Raw genomic sequence first — 23,793 nt, 5'->3', positions numbered from 1 at the left:
GTGTGTGGAACGCACTGGTTACCGCGGTAACGGAAGCTTGTGGTCTTTACCAATCTTAACCTGACTTTATGGTCATGTGACCTACATAGCTTAATAGAATGTCCGTGTAGTGAACTCTGCAGTGAGTGTGTTGTTTTGTTTTCCGGTCTGTGACCCGCAATCGTTTCCTTGACGATGGAGCACGTCATGGTTCTATGCGGTCACGTGATCGGACTATTCAGAAAATTTACAATGTCTACATTGTTCCTTTAGATTTCATTTCATCTTTTTATAAAGTAGTATTAAGTTTATACTCTGAAGGAACCGGCAAAGCTTACATACTATATATAATTCTATTTATATCGTGTGCGTTTGCAAAAATGTATATTCATTAATAAATTTCACAGTGTAAACTGTATAAAAGCCCATATCTATATCAATCAGCTTATGAAAGGGACATATATGATTTGTAATTCAAAGGTAGTGTATCTGCCACCTACTGATGTTGTACCATAATTGATGTGTTGTATACATTCATATATATGTTCCTTCTATATAAGATAAACAAGATATATTCATTGTGAGTGTCCTGGTTATAAAGCCATTTACAGAGATCTATAAAGTTTAATGGAAATAGTACTCAACATCACTATGGGAGGTCAATGTAGTCCTATATAATAATGGTTCTAGCAACTAAACTTTTTATATATTTTCTCATAACATGATTCTGGTATTATGTCCTTCTGTGTGGTGATAGGGAAAGTGCCCACACGTGCACATCTGCTTATTATGCACATGTGTACATCTTTCCACCACCACCATTCAGACCTCAGTTTTGTATTTTTTGTTTATATTTTTATTTTTGTTTTCATTAAAAAGGGAGATTTGTTTAAATGTACTAAAGTAGTTAGTTCAGATGACACAATTAAGTTCTACTGATTCATTTAAACCTGTTGGAAAGATGCTGTTCATTTTCAGCATCCAATAAACTTCTTGTCTACATAAAGTTTTGTAACGGTCTCCGCCACGTAAAGTTCTAGGTATAAATTCTAAACCCAATACTTTAAGGCATTTTGGGTTACCATAATGCTTGTCAGCATAGTGTTTTGATACACTATGTGTATGAATTTTCTTAATAATATTTCTCCGATGTTCGAGAAATCTTGTTTTTAGGGGGCGGGTGGTTCTGCCAATATACTTCAGACCACAGCTACATGTCAACATATAGATTATATAGGAGGTATTACAATTCATGTAGGATTTTAGCTCAAAAGAGTTCGCTCCTTCATCAATATTAACCCTGAGTGTGTGGTCGGCTGTATATTTACAGGTCAAGCACCTAGTTCCTCCACATTTGTAAAATCCTTTTATTTTTGTATTATGTTGTGATAACCAATTGGTGTTCACAGAGTTATCCTTTTCTTTAATTACTTTCAAATGGCTTGGTGCTAATATGTTTTTAAAAGACCTGTTTTTTCGAAAAATAAAGTTAGGTTCTTTAGGAAGAAAGTTTACCAATATATTATCCTGTTTTAAGATGTCATAGTTCTTAGTGACAATCTTTTTGATATCCATATAGCAGCTGTTATAGGTAGAAATGAACGACATATCTGTCTTCACATCTTTCTCTGATTTCTTTTTAGATGGATTTAAAAGTTCATCTCTATTTGATTCCCTGACTTCTTTAAACGCTTTTTGTACTAAGTGGTTTGGATACCCTCTATCTGAAAAAGAGTCCATCATGGTTTTAGCCTGGTTGTCAAAAATGTGTAAATCTGAACAGTTTCTTCTAATACGGAGAAGTTGACTCTTAGGAATATTTCTTTTCCATGTTGGAAGATGTGCACTATTAAAATGTAAATAAGAATTTGTACTTGTTTCTTTAGTATAATTTCGTGTGGTGATTTCATGATCTTTAATTTCTAACGAAATATCCAAAAAATTAATAAGGGAAGTGTTATAACAGTGGGTGAAAGTGAGATTGAAAGAATTATTATTCAAGTGAGAAACAAATGAAAGGGCAGAAGTGTAATCCCCATCCCAAATTATAAATAAATCATCGATATAGCGTCCGTAGAGGACCAGGTTGGCGCCGAACCCGCCCCCCCACACGAGCTGGTCTTCGACCTCGCCCATGTAGAGGTTGGCGTAGCTGGGCGCGAACCTGGTCCCCATCGCTGTTCCCATCACCTGGAGATAAAACGTGTCCAAAAATAAAAAATAATTGTGTTTCAGTATAAAAGAAATAGAATCCAAAAGAAATTTTTGTGTCTCTCCCTGAGGTCCCCATCTTTTGTTAGTCTATTCGCAATAATACATGTCCCTAGATCATGGGGTATATTGGAGTACAAACTTTGTACATCCAATGTCAAAAATGCGTAAGACTCCTTCCATTTAATTTCACTGATTAAGTTTAGAAAATGGGTGGTGTCTTTGATGTGTGACCTCAGGGTAGAGACACGTGGCTGTAAAAAGGAATCAACATAATGGGATAAATTAGATGTGAGAGAGTCAACACCAGAAATAATAGGACGACCAGGAGGTGATGTGAGGGATTTGTGTATCTTGGGGAGGTGATAATAAATAGGTGTTGTTGGATGAGAATGATACAAAAATTTAAACTCTTCTTTTGTTATGATGTCATCATTGACTGCTTCTGAGAGTAAATTCTCAAGTTCTAAAAGATATTTTTCTGTGGGATCATTGGGTAGTGTTTTATAGAAATTTATATCTCCTAATTGTCGTTTAGCTTCTGAAATATAGTCTATGCGATCTTGTATGATAAGCCCCCCCCCCTTGTCTGCAGCTTTAATGATGATGGAACTATCTTTAGTGAGTTTGAGCAAAGCTTTTTTCTCCCACTTATTAAGGTTGTTTTTATTAGTTTTATTTTTGTTATTGATTTTGGAATTTTCACTACATAATTTTTTAAAGTCATCTAAAGTAGTCTTATAGAAGCTTTCTATACTTGTTCCCTTGGATTTTATAGGGTAGAAATCTGATTTGTTCTTAAAACTTTTAAGTTCATTATTTATGTCAAAGATCTTGAGCTCTTGTGTTTTTTCAACTGAACTCTCCTCAAGGAGTTCTGTGAGGATATTTATCGCTATCATGTCTCCTGTATCTAGTAGGATGGGGTAGGCTTCCTCCACCCTCCTAGATAGGGTCTGTTTAGCAAAATGTTTTTTCCTACAGAGGGTCCTTATGAACCGGTTAAGTTCTACAAATAAATCAAAAATGTTGGGAGGTGCAGTGGGGGAGAATTTTAAACCTTTTGCCAATAATTGTATTTCACTTTCTGTTAGTTTTTTTGAAGATAGATTAAATATATTTTTTGCTAGGGTTTTTCTCCTAATCTTTTTTAGTCTCTTTGATGTTTCTTTCTTCCCTCCTCTTCTTCCTCTAGGCTTGGGGTTCTTCCTCTTTTTTTCCTCCATTCTCTGTCCCTGTCTCGGGCTCCCTGTTGTCGTTGTTCTAAAAAATCTCCTGTTGTATTATGATATATAGGGTCTTTTGATCTAGCTCCTAATTCTGACATTGTTCTTCTTTGGTCTAATGTTCCTACTTTTTGAGGGTTGTCAGTCTCTTGGTCTTTATTGAGGTGATTTTGAATATGTGGTGACCGGTGTTGTTGTCTCCCTTTATATCCATAATTTCTGGGGCTATCAGATGTTGAATTCCTATATTTGACCTGTTCTACATTTCTATGTGTGTCTGTCTTGTAATTTTGATTTCTCTCTTTGACTTTCCTGTATGTTCTGACGTTCCCTAGCCGGTAATCTTCCAGGTCCCGTTGAAATTTCTTACATTTGGCATTCATAAGGGTTTGTTCAAATTTAATAACCTGTTCTGTCACAAATGAATCTCTATCTTTGTATTCTTTATCATGACAAAAAGGCTCTAATTCAACTCTAAGTGTCTCAATTTCCCTCTCTAAGTTCTTAACTTTAGTACTCCTGTACTCTACAACGAGCTCCATGAGGGAAAGAGAACACTTATCTAAGATGGCTTCACACCTTGTTTGAAATTCAGGTACATCTTGAAAGATGGAGGGTTTAAAAAGTCTGAGTCCTCTTGGTATTAATTTTTTATCAAGGTATTTTTGTATATTTACACTGTCCAACCAGTGTCTTGACTCAGACTTCAATAAATCCTCCAACCTTCGAAAATCATCTTTCAATTTTACATTTGTCCTTTCGTCTTTGCCTCTCTCCATGGGAAGCTCCCATTTTGAGAGGTAAAGTTGCCTCCTACTGAGTCTATCATTGTAATTGGAAAAACAACTCATGCTGCCCCTTAGAAACTATGTGTTAATTGCAAAAAAAAGGGGAACAAGCCAACCAAAGTTGGAAAGGGCGCTAGGGGTGTGTTTCCAATTAACCGTGTATATAGCAGCTGCCTGGATAGGTCAGTTACACCTATATAGAATGACAATACAATATAACAACAAAATAGGCTGCGCTTAGAGATGAATTGTTATAACAACTGATAAAATTTATTATACTTAAAATCTGTCCATTAGGACAATTAAAAATGCATGTACATTGCTGAAATGACCTCTGATCATACTTTAAACAACAATTGAGCCTGTTCCAAATTAACCGTGAGACCCTATTATTTGAAACCAAATAAATCCTGGGGCTATAGCATAGTCCCTGGGCTGGAAAGTATGTCCCAACGCTGGAGGATTGGCAGTTCCAAAGAGATGCAAGATTAATGGAAAGTCCTCACCAGTTTTGCGTGTGGATGAACAAAGTCCAGTCCTTTGGTAATGGATATGGTTCCAATGGAGCAATGTGTAGGGTCCGCGGTGGTCCAAGCTGAGATGGTAGGTTGTGGTAAATTGATCAGAGGGCTCACACCTGACGCGTTTCACAGCTTATCTGCTGCTTTTTCAAAGGTGATTGTAGTTCACAACTGACCCAGTATTTATACTGTAGCTGATTGCTTCATTACAAACATGTGTATACACAATTCATCTCTTTATATATATATCAAACTTTATAAATATACATTTATTCATAGATCTCACTAGACTCAGAGGCATAATACTTAAAAATTCATTATGTTTGTTTATTGAAAGATGATTTAAATTCATTTTGAATCGGAGCCGGAGGTGTTGGAACGCACGCGGATCTCTCTATTTCCGGTGTGTGGAATGCACTGGTTACCGCGGTAACGGAAGCTTGTGGTCTTTACCAATCTTAACCTGACTTTATGGTCATGTGACCTACATAGCTTAATAGAATGTCCGTGTAGTGAACTCTGCAGTGAGTGTGTTGTTTTGTTTTCCGGTCTGTGACCCGCAATCGTTTCCTTGACGATGGAGCACGTCATGGTTCTATGCGGTCACGTGATCGGACTATTCAGAAAATTTACAATGTCTACATTGTTCCTTTAGATTTCATTTCATCTTTTTATAAAGTAGTATTAAGTTTATACTCTGAAGGAACCGGCAAAGCTTACATACTATATATAATTCTATTTATATCGTGTGCGTTTGCAAAAATGTATATTCATTAATAAATTTCACAGTGTAAACTGTATAAAAGCCCATATCTATATCAATCAGCTTATGAAAGGGACATATATGATTTGTAATTCAAAGGTAGTGTATCTGCCACCTACTGATGTTGTACCATAATTGATGTGTTGTATACATTCATATATATGTTCCTTCTATATAAGATAAACAAGATATATTCATTGTGAGTGTCCTGGTTATAAAGCCATTTACAGAGATCTATAAAGTTTAATGGAAATAGTACTCAACATCACTATGGGAGGTCAATGTAGTCCTATATAATAATGGTTCTAGCAACTAAACTTTTTATATATTTTCTCATAACATGATTCTGGTATTATGTCCTTCTGTGTGGTGATAGGGAAAGTGCCCACACGTGCACATCTGCTTATTATGCACATGTGTACATCTTTCCACCACCACCATTCAGACCTCAGTTTTGTATTTTTTGTTTATATTTTTATTTTTGTTTTCATTAAAAAGGGAGATTTGTTTAAATGTACTAAAGTAGTTAGTTCAGATGACACAATTAAGTTCTACTGATTCATTTAAACCTGTTGGAAAGATGCTGTTCATTTTCAGCATCCAATAAACTTCTTGTCTACATAAAGTTTTGTAACGGTCTCCGCCACGTAAAGTTCTAGGTATAAATTCTAAACCCAATACTTTAAGGCATTTTGGGTTACCATAATGCTTGTCAGCATAGTGTTTTGATACACTATGTGTATGAATTTTCTTAATAATATTTCTCCGATGTTCGAGAAATCTTGTTTTTAGGGGGCGGGTGGTTCTGCCAATATACTTCAGACCACAGCTACATGTCAATGAATATACATTTTTGCAAACGCACACGATATAAATAGAATTATATATAGTATGTAAGCTTTGCCGGTTCCTTCAGAGTATAAACTTAATACTACTTTATAAAAAGATGAAATGAAATCTAAAGGAACAATGTAGACATTGTAAATTTTCTGAATAGTCCGATCACGTGACCGCATAGAACCATGACGTGCTCCATCGTCAAGGAAACGATTGCGGGTCACAGACCGGAAAACAAAACAACACACTCACTGCAGAGTTCACTACACGGACATTCTATTAAGCTATGTAGGTCACATGACCATAAAGTCAGGTTAAGATTGGTAAAGACCACAAGCTTCCGTTACCGCGGTAACCAGTGCGTTCCACACACCGGAAATAGAGAGAGCCGCGTGCGTTCCAACACCTCCGGCTCCGATTCAAAATGAATTTAAATCATCTTTCAATAAACAAACATAATGAATTTTTAAGTATTATGCCTCTGAGTCTAGTGAGATCTATGAATAAATGTATATTTATAAAGTTTGATATATATATAAAGAGATGAATTGTGTATACACATGTTTGTAATGAAGCAATCAGCTACAGTATAAATACTGGGTCAGTTGTGAACTACAATCACCTTTGAAAAAGCAGCAGATAAGCTGTGAAACGCGTCAGGTGTGAGCCCTCTGATCAATTTACCACAACCTACCATCTCAGCTTGGACCACCGCGGACCCTACACATTGCTCCATTGGAACCATATCCATTACCAAAGGACTGGACTTTGTTCATCCACACGCAAAACTGGTGAGGACTTTCCATTAATCTTGCATCTCTTTGGAACTGCCAATCCTCCAGCGTTGGGACATACTTTCCAGCCCAGGGACTATGCTATAGCCCCAGGATTTATTTGGTTTCAAATAATAGGGTCTCACGGTTAATTTGGAACAGGCTCAATTGTTGTTTAAAGTATGATCAGAGGTCATTTCAGCAATGTACATGCATTTTTAATTGTCCTAATGGACAGATTTTAAGTATAATAAATTTTATCAGTTGTTATAACAATTCATCTCTAAGCGCAGCCTATTTTGTTGTTATATTGTATTGTCATTCTATATAGGTGTAACTGACCTATCCAGGCAGCTGCTATATACACGGTTAATTGGAAACACACCCCTAGCGCCCTTTCCAACTTTGGTTGGCTTGTTCCCCTTAAGATTGCATTGTGCCTAGTTGGTTCCTCAATTAGTTGAACTAAGTAGTTATCATTAAGTGTGTTTAAAAACATATTGCCCCTAGCAGTATCACATAAATCGTTTTTCCAGTTTATCTCTGGATAGTTAAAATCTCCCATCCCTACTATGTCTCCTACTCCTGCTGCTCTTTCAATTTGCTTTAGTAACAATTCCTCATCAGATACGATGATACCAGGCGGCCTATAGCATACACCTAATACTAACTTTTTTATTCCTTTTTCCCCGCATGCAATTTCTACCCATAATGTCTCGACAGTGTCTACAGTCCCCGCCTGAATATCTTCCCGTATATCAGGTTTTAAAAACAGCTTTATGTAAAGACACACCCCTCCACCCTTTTTATTTAGTCTGTCTCTCCTAAACAGTGTATAGCCCTCTAGATTGACTGTCCAATCATGAGATTCGTCCCACCAAGTTTCAGTAATGCCTATAATATCATACTGTTTGCTTGCTGCAAGTATTTCTAGTTCAACCTTTTTACCAGTAATGCTTCTAGCGTTTACATACATACAACTAACAACTAAGATAAGTATTTTCCCTTGCGTTAGGGACATCTTTCACCTTATGTAGCAATGATGACCTGTAATCATCATTGGTTAGTGCTTTGGTAAAATCTCTTTTAGTACCCATGTTAGTAACCTTACCACCTGCTCTTACCCTCCCCCATTTCGTTTACTACCGCCATCCCCACTATTCTCAATGCATGACCCGTAGTGTCTAGCTAAACCAGGGGTGTCCAACCTTTCACCTTCCCTGGGCCACATTAGAAGATGAAAATTTGGTTTGGGCCGCACATAAAATAAAATAACAGTAACGATACCTGAATGAGAGACAGATTACTTACCTACATCCCACGCCGGTCACGTCCACTTGTCCAGTAGAATCCAAAAGGGTCGGTACCTATAAAAATGAAAATTATACTTACAAACGAATGAATGAATATTATGCCCTCATTGACGCGGGAAGACGTTCGCCCCTTGTAGTTGTGCCCCTGTAGCTGTGCCCCTTGTACTGTGCCCCTTGTAGTTGTGCCCCTTGTAGTTGTGCCCCTTGTAGTTGTGCCCTTGTAGTTGTGCCCCTTGTAGTTGTGCCCCTGTAGCTGCGCCCCTTGTAGCTGCGCCCCTTGTAGCTGCGCCCCTTGTGGTTGTGCCCCTGTAGCTGCGCCCCTTGTACTGTGCCCCTTGTAGTTGTGCCCCTGTAGCTGCCCCCTTGTACTGTGCCCCTTGTAGTTGTGGCCCTGTAGCACTAGCTGCCCCCTTGTACTGCGCCCCTTGTAGTTGTGCCCCTTGTAGTTGTGCCCCTGTAGCTGCGCCCCTTGTAGTTGTGCCCCTGTAGCTGCGCCCCTTGTACTGTGCCCCTTGTAGTTGTGCCCCTGTAGCTGCGCCCCTTGTGGTTGTGCCCCTGTAGCTGCGCCCCTTGTACTGTGCCCCTTGTAGTTGTGCCCCTGTAGCTGCCCCCTTGTACTGTGCCCCTTGTAGTTGTGGCCCTGTAGCACTAGCTGCCCCCTTGTACTGTGCCCCTTGTAGTTGTGGCCCTGTAGCTGCCCCCTTGTACTGTGCCCCTTGTAGTTGTGGCCCTGTAGCTGCCCCCTTGTACTGTGCCCCTTGTAGTTGTGGCCCTGTAGCTGCCCCCTTGTACTGTGCCCCTTGTACTGTGCCCCTTGTAGTTGTGGCCCTGTAGCTGCCCCCTTGTACTGTGCCCCTTGTAGCTGCCCCCTTGTACTGTGCCCCTTGTAGTTGTGGTCCTGTAGCTGCCCCCTTGTACTGTGCCCCTTGTAGCTGCCCCCTTGTACTGTGCCCCTTGTAGTTGTGGCCCTGTAGCTGCCCCCTTGTACTGTGCCCCTTGTAGTTGTGGCCCTGTAGCTGCCCCCTTGTACTGTGTCCCTTGTAGCTGCCCCCTTGTACTGTGCCCCTTGTAGTTGTGTCCCTGTAGCTGCCCCCTTGTATTGTGCCCCTTGTAGCTGCCCCCTTGTACTGTGCCCCTTGTAGTTGTGGCCCTGTAGTTGCCCCCTTGTACTGTGCCCCTTGTAGTTGTGGCCCTGTAGCTGCCCCCTTGTACTGTGCCCCTTGTAGCTGCCCCCTGGTACTGTGCCCCTTGTAGTTGTGGCCCTGTAGCTGCCGCCTTGTACTGTGCCCCTTGTAGCTGCGCCCTTGTACTGTGCCCCTTGTAGCTGTAAAAAAACACACACACACAGACACATACTTACCGTCTCCGTCCGCCGCTCCTCTCTGCTGTACTACGGAAGGGACGTCTGTACAGGACACTGTACAGCGGCGCAGGCCGCGGCCACGGACCACGGACTTCAGATCTTGATTTCTCCCCCCCCCCCCCTTCCCCGGACACTGTACAGCGGCGCGGCCACGGACAGACACCCACCCCCGGCTCACTTACGTGTTCTTGTACAACCAACTTCTCCGCTGGGCTCCTCTACTCTCGCGCTGCTCAGTCACGTGTGCCGCTATGCAGCGGAGGAGGGCTACACTGTGACTGACAGCGGAGAGGGCGTGAGCTGGTGCTGGTCCCAGCAGCAGCAATCCAATCAGGATGTGCTGACAGCCTGTTGGGGCCGGCTCAGCCTCACATGTGGTGTCCGTACTCGGGGGAAAAAAAAAAAAAAAACCTCTGCTGCAGCGCTGCTCCTGGGCCGCATTACTAGCTGACTTGGGCCGCATGCGGCCCGCGGGCCGCGGGTTGGACAAGCCTGAGCTAAACCCTCCCCCCAGGCTCCTAGTTTAAAATCTCCTCCAACCTTCTAACCATCCTTCCCCCCAGCACCGCTGCCCCCTCCTCAGTCAGGTGCAATCCGTCACGACAAAAGAGATGGCGCCTGACTGAGAAGTCCGCCCAGTGTTCCAGGAACACAAACCCCTCTTTCCTGCACCAATCCCTAAGCCACACATTTACCTCCCTAATCTCCCTCTGCCTCCCTGGACTAGCGCGTGGCACGGGTAATATTTCGGAGAATATTACCTTAGATGTCCTTGCCTTAAGTTTCTTTCCTAAGTCCCTATAGTCTTTCTTAAGGACATCCCACCTTCCGCTAACTTTGTCATTGGTGCCAACGTGCACCAAGACCGCCGGGTCTTTCCCAGCCCCTCCCAACAATCTATCTACCCGGTCCGCGATGTGCCGTACCCGAGCACCCGGGAGACAGCAGACTGTACGGCGATCATGGTCCCGGTAGCAGATTGCCCTATCTGCCTTCCTGATGATAGAATCTCCTACCACCACCATCTGACTAGGTACCTCACTATTTTTTATCCCAACCGCGCCAGAGGGACCGCTCCTCTGGATGCTAGAGGGAGCAGTCTCCTCCGGCACCGTCATTTCTTCACTATCATCCTCCGATTCCTCGTCCAGTCGGGCAAATTTGTTCGGGTTTGATAGTTCGGAGATGTCGAGCCTCCCCCTCTTTTTCTTCCTTCTAACTGTGACCCAGCTGGCTACCTGATCATCATCTTCTTCTACCAGTGACCCCTCCCGCAACTCCTCCACCGTTCTGTCTAAACTTGGCTCGAGATTGTGAATCTCCCTCAGTCGCGTAACGGTTTGCTCTAGATCAGTTACCTGGGCTTCCAGGGCAACCGTTCGCATACACCTCGTGCAGATGTAATCACACTGGGCCGGTAGCTTCAGGTGTGCATACATCTTGCACGACATGCACTGAGTGAGGTCCCCAATCACAGCCCCTCCCATATTGTTTGTAAGGTCTAACTCCCTGTTACTCTCAAAGAAAAAGAAGCAAAAAGAAAAAGTAGAAGACAAACAATCTCACTTATACAATAATTAAGCTGGCTTATACTTATGTATCTTTGTGCGGATTCTTGGTCCTTCACTTTTATGCAGACGTAGTACTCTCTCCTGCGGCACCGATACTCCACTTAGCAGTTGCAGTTGTTCCAGCTCACTGCACCTCCTTTTCACTCGGCTTACAGCTCCTGCTTTTGCTGTTACCAACTCACATACACTTACAAATCCAAGCAGCACTTTAAAATAATTTTTTGGCTTGGGGGAGAAAAATTTCTAGTCACGCCACTGGTGCTTTGTACCATACTCTGAGACTCCAACCACATCAGAATTAGGCCCATAGTTTGCAATTATTTAGCACACAAACACATCTACTAAATACTCAAGTAGCACTATTGTAAACCATATTTATTTGAAAAGTCTTTCAATTCACCCTAGAACTTACTTACATTCATTGACCTTGTGGCAAATAACATGACATTTTAGTTAGGTGAAGTTCTCCTTAAGGCTAGAGCCACACATAGCAACCAAGCGGGTCATTTTCAGCGGGACCCGCTTGGCTGGAATGAGCCTGCAGCCGCAAGATCCAACCACAGCATGCTGCGGTTGAGCCGGATGACAGGACGATGTGATTTCAACTAAAACACATACCTTTCAATGTATGTGTTCACACATTGAAATCCCATCGTGGCACTGACCGGATCCTGTTTTGTGGCATCCGGCAGAACAGTATCTATGTGATCACAAAACACTCCTTCTGGCCAAGCAATTCCCGTTCAGTGGGACCCGCTTGGCCACTATGTGTGGCCCTAGCCTTAGAGTGTACCCATCGCCTACCCAGTGTTGGTCACTAGCTCCTAGTAAATTGTTATGCTGCATTCATACAGTACTTCAGTTCACCAAATGATTGCATCTAGTGTGGAGGTAGCGAGTCCAGTTTAACTGAGGACTTAGGGGGTAATTCAGAGTTGATTGCAGCAGAAAATTTGTTAGCAGTTGGGCAAAACCATATGCACTGCAGGTGGGGCAGATGTAACATGTGCAGAGAGAGTTAGATTTGGGTGGGGTGTGTTGAAACTAAAATCTAAATTGCAGTGTAAAATAAAGCAGCCAGTATTTACCCTGCACAGAAACAATATAACCCATCCAAATCTAACTCTCTCTGCAAATGTTATATCTGCCTCACCTGCAGTGCACATGGTTTTGCCCAACTGCAAATAAATTTGTTGCTGCGATCAACTATGAATTACTCCCTTAATTCAGACCTGATCATTGCTGTGCGTTTTTGCAGAGGTCTGTGCTTGGGCGCGCCTGCGTTTTTCCTGAACTCCCAGACAATGGGCAGTTACCACCCCCAAACGCCACCGCTTCCTGTCAATCAGCCTGCGTTCGCCTAGCGATAAAAAAACAGGATGTTTTCACTGTTTGGCGTTGTGCCTGCGCATTGCACAGTCATTCGATAATCAGCCGCTGAATCTGGATAGTTAATGAAAGATTTCATTTCCACAAGCCAGTAAACTGAACCAAAAGACAGTTGTGTAAGAATGAATGCTCCTTTAAATATACAATAATTGCTACTGATGCCTATAAATCTGCAAAGTACTGCAAACGCACATAATGTCTGCCTTTTTATTGGCATCATGGCTAATGATTGTGTGTTTTAAACAGACGCCTTTAGGCCTGAAGAAGATAGTGCTCATTTAAAGACATAAGCACATACTGTAGGTTTTAACATGACTTCACCCAATACTTGAGTTAAATTAAGCTTGGAAATACAGTCAGAATAAAATAAAATATCATAAATTATATTTAGTTTACTGGATTGGTTGTACAATAGGGCAAGTTAATAAGATTTGTATTTGCTTTAACCTCAAATTGACATTTAATTTTGGGCCTTGCTTGCATATAAAGGAGATCTAACATTAACATAAAGGGCCTCATTCATGAACAAGTAGATAAATCAAAGTAAATTGTGTTTATATGTCATCCTTAGGTTCTATTGTGTGGTGTGGGAAGAGGATTTGCCTCAGTTTGTCCTCATATTTTATGACTAACAGCCTCCAGCACTGGTTTTGCCTATTACACCATAGGCACACAGTTTGAGAACCATTGGCCTAGTGCTTAATGAAAAACTAACCCCAATTTCACCCACAGTGTTCCTATATGCCATTTCCCTCACACTGCCCATATATGTCTTTTCCCTCACTGGACCCCTGCCCTATCCACTACAGTCAGTTATGCCCCTGTATGCCATTACCTCCATCTGTCCCTATAAGGTATTCCATCGCCCCTGCAGTGCAGACAGGGCCGGTTCTACACCTTGTGGCGCCCAGTGCGAAAGTGTTCCACTGGCCCCCACACCGCGGCAAAACAGTTAGTGCGCGCCGGAGTGACAAGTCGATGGAGATATCCGGCGCGCAACAAAAAATAGGGGTGTGGCTTCATAGGGGAGGGGCATGGCCACAGTTATGCCCCCAGATTTGTTCCAAGTAGTTGTGCCCCCCAGTTGATTTGCCCCTGTAGCTGTGCCCCCAGTAGCTGTGTCCCCTGTAGCTGTGCCCCCAGTAGATTTGCCCCCAGTAGTTGTACCCCGTCGCTGTGCCCCTGTTGCTTTGCCCTCAGTAGTTGTGCCCTCTGTTGCTGTGCCCTCTGTTGCTTAGCCCCCAGTAGATTTGCCTCAGTGGTTGTGCCCCCTGTTGCTTTTCCCCCAGTAGTTGTGTTCCCTGTTGCTGTGCCCCCAGTAGTTGTGCCCTCTGTTGCTGTGCCCCCAGTAGTTGTGCCCCCTGTCACTGTGCCCCTTAGTAGCCACTTACAAACATACACAAAAATAAAAAAACAATACTTACCACTGCCCTGCTCCTGCTTCCCGACCGCTGCTGCTGCTGCTCCATTTGGCCACCCGCGGCTCCTCTCTATGGGAGAGACGTCATGGCGTCTCTCCTATAGCAGCGCCGCACAGACACTAGAGGTTAATAATGACCTCTGGTGTCTGTCACTGGAGCCGGCTGCAGCGGACGCCCACACAGCCCATGGCGTCTGCTGCAGCCGGGGAGCGGGGAGCAGGGTGCGGGTAGGCGGCGGTGCCTGCGGGGTGACTGCGGCCGCGCCCCCAGGCATCGAGCCCTGGGCGCAGGCACTACTTGCCCGCACCAAGAACCGCTCCTGAATGCAGAGCACAGATCAGCAGTTGCAGAAGAAGGCGTCACTGTGTTGCGGTCAGGCTGCTTTCTGAGACAAAGACATCACAGGTCCTTAGTTATCGGTGTACCTGGTCCTGCCTCAGAACATTATTAAAGGAAGCCAGTGTATCTGAGGACTGGTTACAGTATAGTGCCCGAACCCATGGAGTTGATCAGCCCTGCAGAGCACCCTTTATGGCGTGATACCCCCATGCAATGGTGCACGCATGTGAAGTGTTTTCTTTTTTGAGTACATAGTAACCCTCCCTGATAGGCCAAATATATTATTTTAGAGATTTAGAAAGCTGTGTCACCATCTCAGCATAAACGATGATCACGATGCTGCCGCCACTGGGAGCTCTGGTCAATAATGATCTCTGCATACAGAATATTTGGGGAGAGCTGCTGTACATGCTCAGCACTTGCAGCTACATCTGTCCTCACAGTTCCGCCAGTCAGCTCACAGCTGCATCCGGAATGTATTCACAGCGCTTCACTTTTTACACATTTCTAATGTTACTGCCTTATTCCAAAATGGAATAAATACATTTTTTCCCCTCAAACTTCTACACACAATACCCCATAATGACAACGTGAAAAATGTTTTTTTTGAGATTTTTGCTAATTTATTAAAAATAAAAAACTAAGTAATAACTAGAGATGTGCACCGGAAATATTTCGGGTTTTGTGTTTTGGTTTTGGGTTCGGTTCCGCGGCCGTGTTTTGGGTTCGAACGCGTTTTGGCAAAACCTCACCGATTTTTTTTTGTCGGATTCGGGTGTGTTTTGGATTCGGGTTTTTTTTCCAAAAAACCCTAAAAAAACAGCTTAAATCATAGAATTTGGGGGTCATTTTGATCCCAAAGTATTATTAACCTCAATAACCATATTTTCCACTCATTTTCAGTCTATTCTGAACACCTCACACCTCACAATATTATTTTTAGTCCTAAAATTTGCACCGAGGTCGCTGGATGGCTAAGCTAAGCGACCCAAGTGGCCGACACAAACACCTGGCCCAATCCGCCACACTTTGGAGGGTGAAACCAATAAAAAAAATTTAAAACATGTTTTTTTTTCTTCTTTTTTTCTTGGTAATATCAGATCTATTTATATTAGAAGGGATTAGGTACTTGGTTTGTCTTTTTTGGAGGCACAAGTAATATTTATATATTTTTTCAAATAATTTTTTTTTATTTTTTTTTATAGATGGATGGTAAAATCCCTGAAAAAAATGGCGTGGGGTCCCCCCTCCAAAGCATAACCAGCCTCGGGCTCTTCGAGCTGGTCCTGGTTCTAAAAATGCGGGGAAAAAATTGACAGGGGATCCCCCGTATTTTTAAAACCAGCACCGGGCTCTGCGCCTGGTGCTGGTGCAAAAAATACGGGGGACAAAACGAGTAGGGGTCCCCCGTATTTTTCACACCAGCATCGGGCTCCACTAGCTGGACAGATAATGCCACAGCCGGGGGTCACTTTTATACAGTGCCCTGCGGCCGTGGCATTAAATATCCAACTAGTCACCCCTGGCCGGGGTACCCTGGGGAAGTGGGGACCCCTTCAATCAAGGGGTCCCCCCTTCCCCCAGCCACCCAAGGGCCAGGGGTGAAGCCCGAGGCTGTCCCCCCCATCCAATGGGCTGCGGATGGGAGGCTGATAGCCTGGAGTAAAATGTCTGAATATTGTTTTTTCCATTAGTACTACAAGTCCCAGCAAGCCTCCCCCGCAAGCTGGTACTTGGAGAACCACAAGTACCAGCATGCGGGAGAAAAACGGGCCCGCTGGTACCTGTAGTACTACTGGGGAAAAAATACCCAAATAAAAACAGGACACACACACCGTGAAAGTAAAACTTTATTTCATACGTCGACACACACACACTTACCTATGTTCACACGCCGACATCGGTCCTCTTCTCCATGTAGAATCCACGGAAACCTGAAAAGAAAAGATCAATATACTCACCTCAACCAGGGTCCAGAGATAAATCCACGTACTTGTAAAAAAACAACAAACCGGACACCCGACCAAACGGACTGAAAGGGGTCCCATGCTTACACATGGGACCCCTTACCCCGAATGCTGAGAGTCCTCTCCGTGACAGCTGTCACAGAAAGGTCCCTTCAGCCAATCAGGAAGCGCTACTACGTGGCGCTCACCTGATTGGCTGTGCGCTGTCTGTGCTGTGACAGCGCATCGCACAGCTTTCTCCATTACTTACAATGGTGGGAACTTTGCCGTCTGCGGGGGTTACCCGCGGTCAGCCGCTGACCGGCGGGTGACCCCACCGCTAGCCGCAAAGTTCCCACCATTGAATATAATGGAGGGAGCTGTGCGATGCGCTGTCTGAGATCAGACAGCGCACAGCCAATCAGGTGAGCGCCACGTAGTAGCGCTTCCTGATTGGCTGAAGGGACCTTAGTGACAGGAGTCACGTGGGGTCCCGGCTCATTCGGGGAAAGGGGTCTCATATGTCAATATGGGACCCCTTTCAGTCCGCAGGATCGGGTCTTTGCGTTTTTTTATTTTGCCAAGTACCTGGATTTATCTCTGGACCCTGGCTGAGGTGAGTATATTGATCTTTTCTTTTCAGGTATCCGTGGATTCTACATGGAGAAGAGGACCGATGTCGGCGTGTGAACATAGATAAGTATGTGTGTGTCAACGTATGAATTAAAGTTTTACTATCACGGTGTGTGTGTCCTGTTTTTATTTGGGTATTTTTTCCCCAGTAGTACTACAGGTACCAGCGGGCCCGTTTTTCTCCCGCATGCTGGTACTTGTGGTTCTCCAAGTACCAGCTTGCGGGGGAGGCTTGCTGGGACTTGTAGTACTAATGGAAAAAACAATATTCAGACATTTTACTCCAGGCTATCAGCCTCCCATCCGCAGCCCATTGGATGGGGGGGACAGCCTCGGGCTTCACCCCTGGCCCTTGGGTGGCTGGGGGAAGGGGGGACCCCTTGATTGAAGGGGTCCCCACTTCCCCAGGGTACCCCGGCCAGGGGTGACTAGTTGGATATTTAATGCCACGGCCGCAGGGCACTGTATAAAAGTGACCCCCGGCTGTGGCATTATCTGTCCAGCTAGTGGAGCCCGATGCTGGTGTGAAAAATACGGGGGACCCCTACTCGTTTTGTCCCCCATATTTTTTGCACCAGCACCAGGCGCAGAGCCCGGTGCTGGTTTTAAAAATACGGGGGATCCCCTGTCAATTTCCCCCCCACATTTTTAGAACCAGGACCAGCTCGAAGAGCCCGAGGCTGGTTATGCTTTGGAGGGGGGACCCCACGCCATTTTTTCCCGTTTTTTCCCGTATTTTTAAATCGCGGCAAAATCCGGCAAATCGCCCGTTTTTCGCCCGTGGGAATGTCGAATCCGTTTTTCATTGAATATGGTGAATTCCGGCAGCCACCTGCCGGAATTCACCTGTCGAATTGTGTCGAATTAAAAAACGGCGATAATTTGCCGCGATTCGCCGTGAATTGCATATACCCCTAAGTCTTTTCATTTTTCTAGCGAGAGGCTGAGTGCTTCCATCCTCATGTGAAGCTGAACCACTAGCCATGAACATAGGCCAGGGCCTCAGCCGTTCCTTGCCACTCCGTGTGGTAAATGGCATATTGGCAAGTTTACGCTTCTCCTCCGACGATTTTATTTTAGATTTTTGAGTCCTTTTTTTACTGATATTTTGTGTTTTGGATTTTACATGCTCTGTACTATGACATTGGGCATCGGCCTTGGTAGACGACGTTGATGGAATTTCATCGTCTCGGCCATGACTAGTGGCAGCAGCTTCAGCACGAGGTGGAAGTGGATCTTGATCTTTCCCTATTTTTGGTACCTCAACATTTTTGTTCTCCATATTTTAATAGGCACAACTAAAAGGCACCTCAGGTAAACAATGGAGATGGATGGATACTAGTATACTTATGGATGACGAGTGACTGACGACACAGAGGTAGCTACAGCCGTGGACTACCGTACTACGTCTGCTAGTATAGAGATGATAATGATATAAAAAATATATATATATCACTGCTGCAGGTATATATAATATAATGACGGACCTGCTGGACACTGTCAGCAGACTCCTAAACTACTAGTATGAAGAAGATAGAAAAAAAAACCCCACCACAGGTAGGTATACAATTATGGACGAGCACTGACGACACAGAGGTAGCTACAGCCGTGGACTACCGTACTGCGTCTGCTAGTATAGAGATGATAATGATATAAAAAAAATATATATATCACTACTGCAGGTATATATAATATAATGACGGACCTGCTGGACACTGTCAGCAGACTCCTAAACTACTAGTATGAAGAAGATAGAAAACCCCCCCCCACCACAGGTAGGTATACAATTATGGACGAGCACTGACGGCACAGAGGTAGCTACAGCCGTGGACTACCGTACTGCGTCTGCTAGTATAGAGATGATAATGATATAAAAAATATATATATATCACTACTGCAGGTATATATAATATAATGACGGACCTGCTGGACACTGTCAGCAGACTCCTAAACTACTAGTATGAAGAAGATAGAAAAAAAACCCCCACCACAGGTAGGTATACAATTATGGACGAGCACTGACGACACAGAGGTAGCCACAGCCGTGGACTACCGTACTGCGTCTGCTAATATAGAGATGATAAAGATGATAGAGATGAACAAAAAAAATATAACACTACTGCAGGTAAATATTTATATAATATAATGAATGACGGACCTGCTGGACACTGTCAGCAGAATGCGTTTATAGAATAAAAAAAAAAACACCACAGGAGTGTTTAACTTTTTCAGGCAGACAATATACTGGTGGTCACTGGTCAGTCACACTGGCAGCAAAAGTGTGCACTGTACTCCTGCTATAACTGCACCCCAGTCTCCCCCACAATTCAGCTGTGTGAGCAGTGAGCACTCAGCACAGTCAGATATACATATAGATGATATTATCATGCAGCACACTGAGGCTGAGCACAGATATGGTATGTGACTGTGTATCGTTTTTTTTTCAGGCAGAGAACGGATTATATTAAATAATAAATAAAACTGGTGGTGGTCAGTCACTAGTAACTATCAGCAAAACTCTGCACTCTGAGTACTCCTAATGCTCCCCAAAATTACTAAGTAATCAACTCAAGTGTCTCTATCTATTCTAACGGAGAGGACGCCAGCCACGTCCTCTCCCTATCAATCTCAATGCACGTGTGAAAATGGCGGCGACGCGCGGCTCCTTATATAGAATCCGAGTCTCGCAATAGAATACGAGCCTCGCGAGAATCCGACAGCGGGATGATGACGTTCGGGCGCGCTCGGGTTAGCCGAGCAAGGCGGGAAGATCCGAGTCTGCCTCGGACCCGTGTAAAAAGGCTGAAGTTCGGGGGGGTTCGGATTCCGAGGAACCGAACCCGCTCATCTCTAGTAATAACATGTACATAAGTATTCACAGCCTTCACTATGAAGCTTAAAATTGAGCTCAGGTGTATCCTGTTTCCACTGATCATCCTTGAGATATTCCTACAGCTTAATTGGAGTCCACCTGTTGTAAATTCTGTTGATTGGACATGATTTGGAAAGGCACACACCTGTCTATATAAGGTCCCACACTTGACAGTACATGTCTGAGCACAAACCAAGCATGAAGTCAAAGGAATTGTCTGTAGACCTCCCAGACAGGATTGTCTCAAGGCACAAATCTGTGGAAGGGTACAGAAAAATGCTGCTTTGAAGGTCCCAATGAGCACAGTGGCCTACATCATCCGTAAATGGAAGACGTTTGGAACCACCAGGACTCTTCTTAGAGCTGGCCAGCCATCTAAACTGAGCGATCGGAGAGGAGGGCCCTAGTCAACGAGGTGACCAAGAACTAGTGATGAGCGGGTTCGGTTCCTCGGAAACCGAACCCCCCCGAACTTCACCCATTTTACACGGGTCCGAGGCATACTCGGATTCTCCCGTATGGCTCGGTTAACGTCATCATCCCGCTGTCGGATTCTCGCGAGATTCGGATTCTATATAAGCAGCCGCGCGTCGCCGCCATTTTCACTCGTGCATTGGAAATGTTAGGGAGAGGACGTGGCTGGCGTCCTCTCCGTTTATTCATTGTTGATGCAAATATTTGTGCTTGCTTATATCTTAATTGTGGGGACTGGGGAGCAGCTGTATTATTAATATAGGAGGAGTACAGTGCAGAGTTTTGCTGATCAGTGACCACCAGTTTTATCCGTTCTCTGCCTGAAAAAAACGCTCCTTATCTGTGCTCAGTGTGCTGCATATATCTGTGCTCACACTGCTTAATTGTGGGGACTGGGGAGCAGCTGTATTATATAGGAGGAGTACAGTTCAGAGTTTTGCTGACAGTGACCACCAGTATACGTTGTCTGCCTGAAAAACACTCCATATCTGTGCTCAGTGTGCTGCATGTATCTGTGCTCACACTGCTTTATTGTGGGGACTGGGGACCAACAGTATTATATAGGAGGACTACAGTGCAGAGTTTTGCTGACCATTGACCACCAGTATACGTTGTCTGCCTGAAAAACACTCCATATCTGTGCTGCATTGTAGTATATAGTAGGAGTACAGTGCATAATTTTGCTGACCACCACTATATAATATATAGGAGTACGGTACAGAAGGCCACTGCTGTACCTACCTCTGTGTCGTCAAGTATACTATCCATCCATACCTGTGGTGCATTTCAGTTTTGCACAGTTTGCTGACCACCAGTATATAATATATAGCATTACGGTACAGTAGGCCACTGCTGTACCTACCTCTGTGTCGTCAAGTATACTATCCATCCATACCTGTGGTGCATTTCAGTTTTGCACAGTTTGCTGACCACCAGTATATAATATATAGCATTAAGGTACAGTAGGCCACTGCTGTACCTACCTGTGTCCTCAAGTGTACTATCCATCCATACATGTGGTGCATTTCAGTTTTGCACAGTTTGCTGACCACCAGTATATAATATATAGCATTACGGTACAGTAGGCCACTGCTGTACCTACCTCTGTGTCGTCAAGTATACTATCCATCCATACCTGTGGTGCATTTCAGTTTTGTACAGCTTGCTGACCACCAGTATATAATATATAGCATTACGGTACAGTAGGCCACTGCTGTACCTACCTCTGTGTCGTCAAGTATACTATCCATCCATACCTGTGGTGCATTTCAGTTGTGCGCAGTATATATAGTAGTAGGCCATTGCTATTGATACTGGCATATAATTCCACACATTAAAAAATGGAGAACAAAAATGTGGAGGTTAAAATAGGGAAAGATCAAGATCCACTTCCACCTCGTGCTGAAGCTGCGGCCACTAGTCATGGCCGAGACGATGAAATGCCATCAACGTCGTCTGCCAAGGCCGATGCCCAATGTCATAGTAGAGAGCATGTAAAATCCAAAAAACAAAAGTTCAGTAAAATGACCCAAAAATCAAAATTGAAAGCGTCTGATGAGAAGCGTAAACTTGCCAATATGCCATTTACGACACGGAGTGGCAAGGAATGGCTGAGGCCCTGGCCTATGTTCATGGCTAGTGGTTCAGATTCACATGAGGATGGAAGCACTCATCCTCTCGCTAGAAAAATGAAAAGACTTTAGCTGGCAAAAGCACAGCAAAGAACTGTGCGTTCTTCTAAATCACAAATCCCCAAGGAGAGTCTAATTGTGTCGGTTGCGATGCCTGACCTTCCCAACACTGAACGGGAAGAGCTTGCGCCTTCCACCATTTGCACGCCCCCTGCAAGTGCTGGAAGGAGCACCCGCAGTCCAGTTCCTGATAGTCAAATTGAAGATGTCACTGTTGAAGTACACCAGGATGAGGATATGGGTGTTGCTGGCGCTGGGGAGGTAATTGACAAGGAGGATTCTGATGGTGAGGTGGTTTGTTTAAGTCAGGCACCCGGGGAGACACCTGTTGTCCGTGGGACGAATATGGCCATTGACATGCCTGGTCAAAATACAAAAAAAATCAGCTCTTCGGTGTGGAATTACTTCAACACAAATGCGGACAACAGGTGTCAAGCCGTGTGTTGCCTTTGTCAAGCTGTAATAAGTAGGGGTAAGGACGTTAACCACCTCGGAACATCCTCCCTTATACGTCACCTGCAGCGCATTCATCATAAGTCAGTGACAAGTTCAAAAACTTTGGATGACAGCGGAAGCAGTCCACTGACCACTAAATCCCTTCCTCTTGTTGTAACCAAGCTCCTGCAAACCACACCACCAACTCCCTCAGTGTCAATTTCCACCTTACACAGGAAAGCCAATAGTCCTGCAGGCCATGTCACTGGCAAGTCTGACGAGTCCTCTCCTGCCTGGGATTCCTCCGATGCATCCTTGAGTGTAACGCCTACTGCAGCTGGTGCTGCTGTTGTTGCTGCTGGGAGTCGATCGTCATCCCAGAGGGGAAGTCGGAAGACCACTTGTACTACTTCCAGTAAGCAATTGACTGTCCAACAGTCCTTTGCGAGGAAGATGAAATATCACAGCAGTCATCCTGCTGCAAAGCGGATAACTCAGGCCTTGGCAGCCTGGGCGGTGAGAAACGTGGTTCCAGGATCCACCGTTAATTCAGAGGCAACTAGAGACTTGATTGAGGTACTGTGTCCCCGGTACCAAATACCATCTAGGTTCCATTTCTCTAGGCAGGCGATACCGAAAATGTACACAGACCTCAGAAAAAGAGTCACCAGTGTCCTAAAAAATGCAGTTGTACCCAATGTCCACTTAACCACGGACATGTGGACAAGTGGAGCAGGGCAGACTCAGGACTAAATGACTGTGACAGCCCACTGGGTAGATGTATTGCCTCCCGCAGCAAGAACAGCAGCGGCTGCACCAGTAGCAGCATCTCGCAAACGCCAACTCGTTCCTAGGCAGGCTACGCTTTGTATCACCGCTTTCCATAAGAGGCACACAGCTGACAACCTCTTACGGAAACTGAGGAACATCATCGCAGAATGGCTTACCCCAATTGGACTCTCCTGGGGATTTGTGACATCGGACAACGCCACCAATATTGTGCGTGCATTACATCTGGGCAAATTCCAGCACGTCCCATGTTTTGCACATACATTGAATTTGGTGGTGCAGAATTATTTAAAAAACAACAGGGGCGTGCAAGAGATGCTGTCGGTGGCCCGAAGAATTGCGGGCCACTTTCGGCATTCAGCCACCGCGTGCCGAAGACTGGAGCACCACCAAACATTCCTGAACCTGCCCTGCCATCATCTGAAGCAAGAGGTGGTAACGAGGTGGAATTCAACCCTC

The 23,793-nt window shown here is 44.4% G+C and overlaps 1 protein-coding gene across 2 annotated transcripts in view; it reads left to right on the top strand.

The window, feature by feature from the left end:
- PITX3 (paired like homeodomain 3) overlaps window positions 1–23,793 on the top strand; it is a 194,884-nt gene that overhangs the window by 120,372 nt on the left and 50,719 nt on the right. The gene's annotated exons all lie outside the window — the stretch shown is intronic.

This window comes from Pseudophryne corroboree, chromosome 3, assembly GCF_028390025.1.
Source record: "Pseudophryne corroboree isolate aPseCor3 chromosome 3, aPseCor3.hap2, whole genome shotgun sequence".
In the NCBI taxonomy this organism is placed as follows: Eukaryota; Metazoa; Chordata; class Amphibia; order Anura; family Myobatrachidae; genus Pseudophryne; species Pseudophryne corroboree.
The sequence above is the reverse complement of the archived record's forward strand: the minus strand, read 5'-3'. Positions and strand labels throughout refer to the sequence as shown.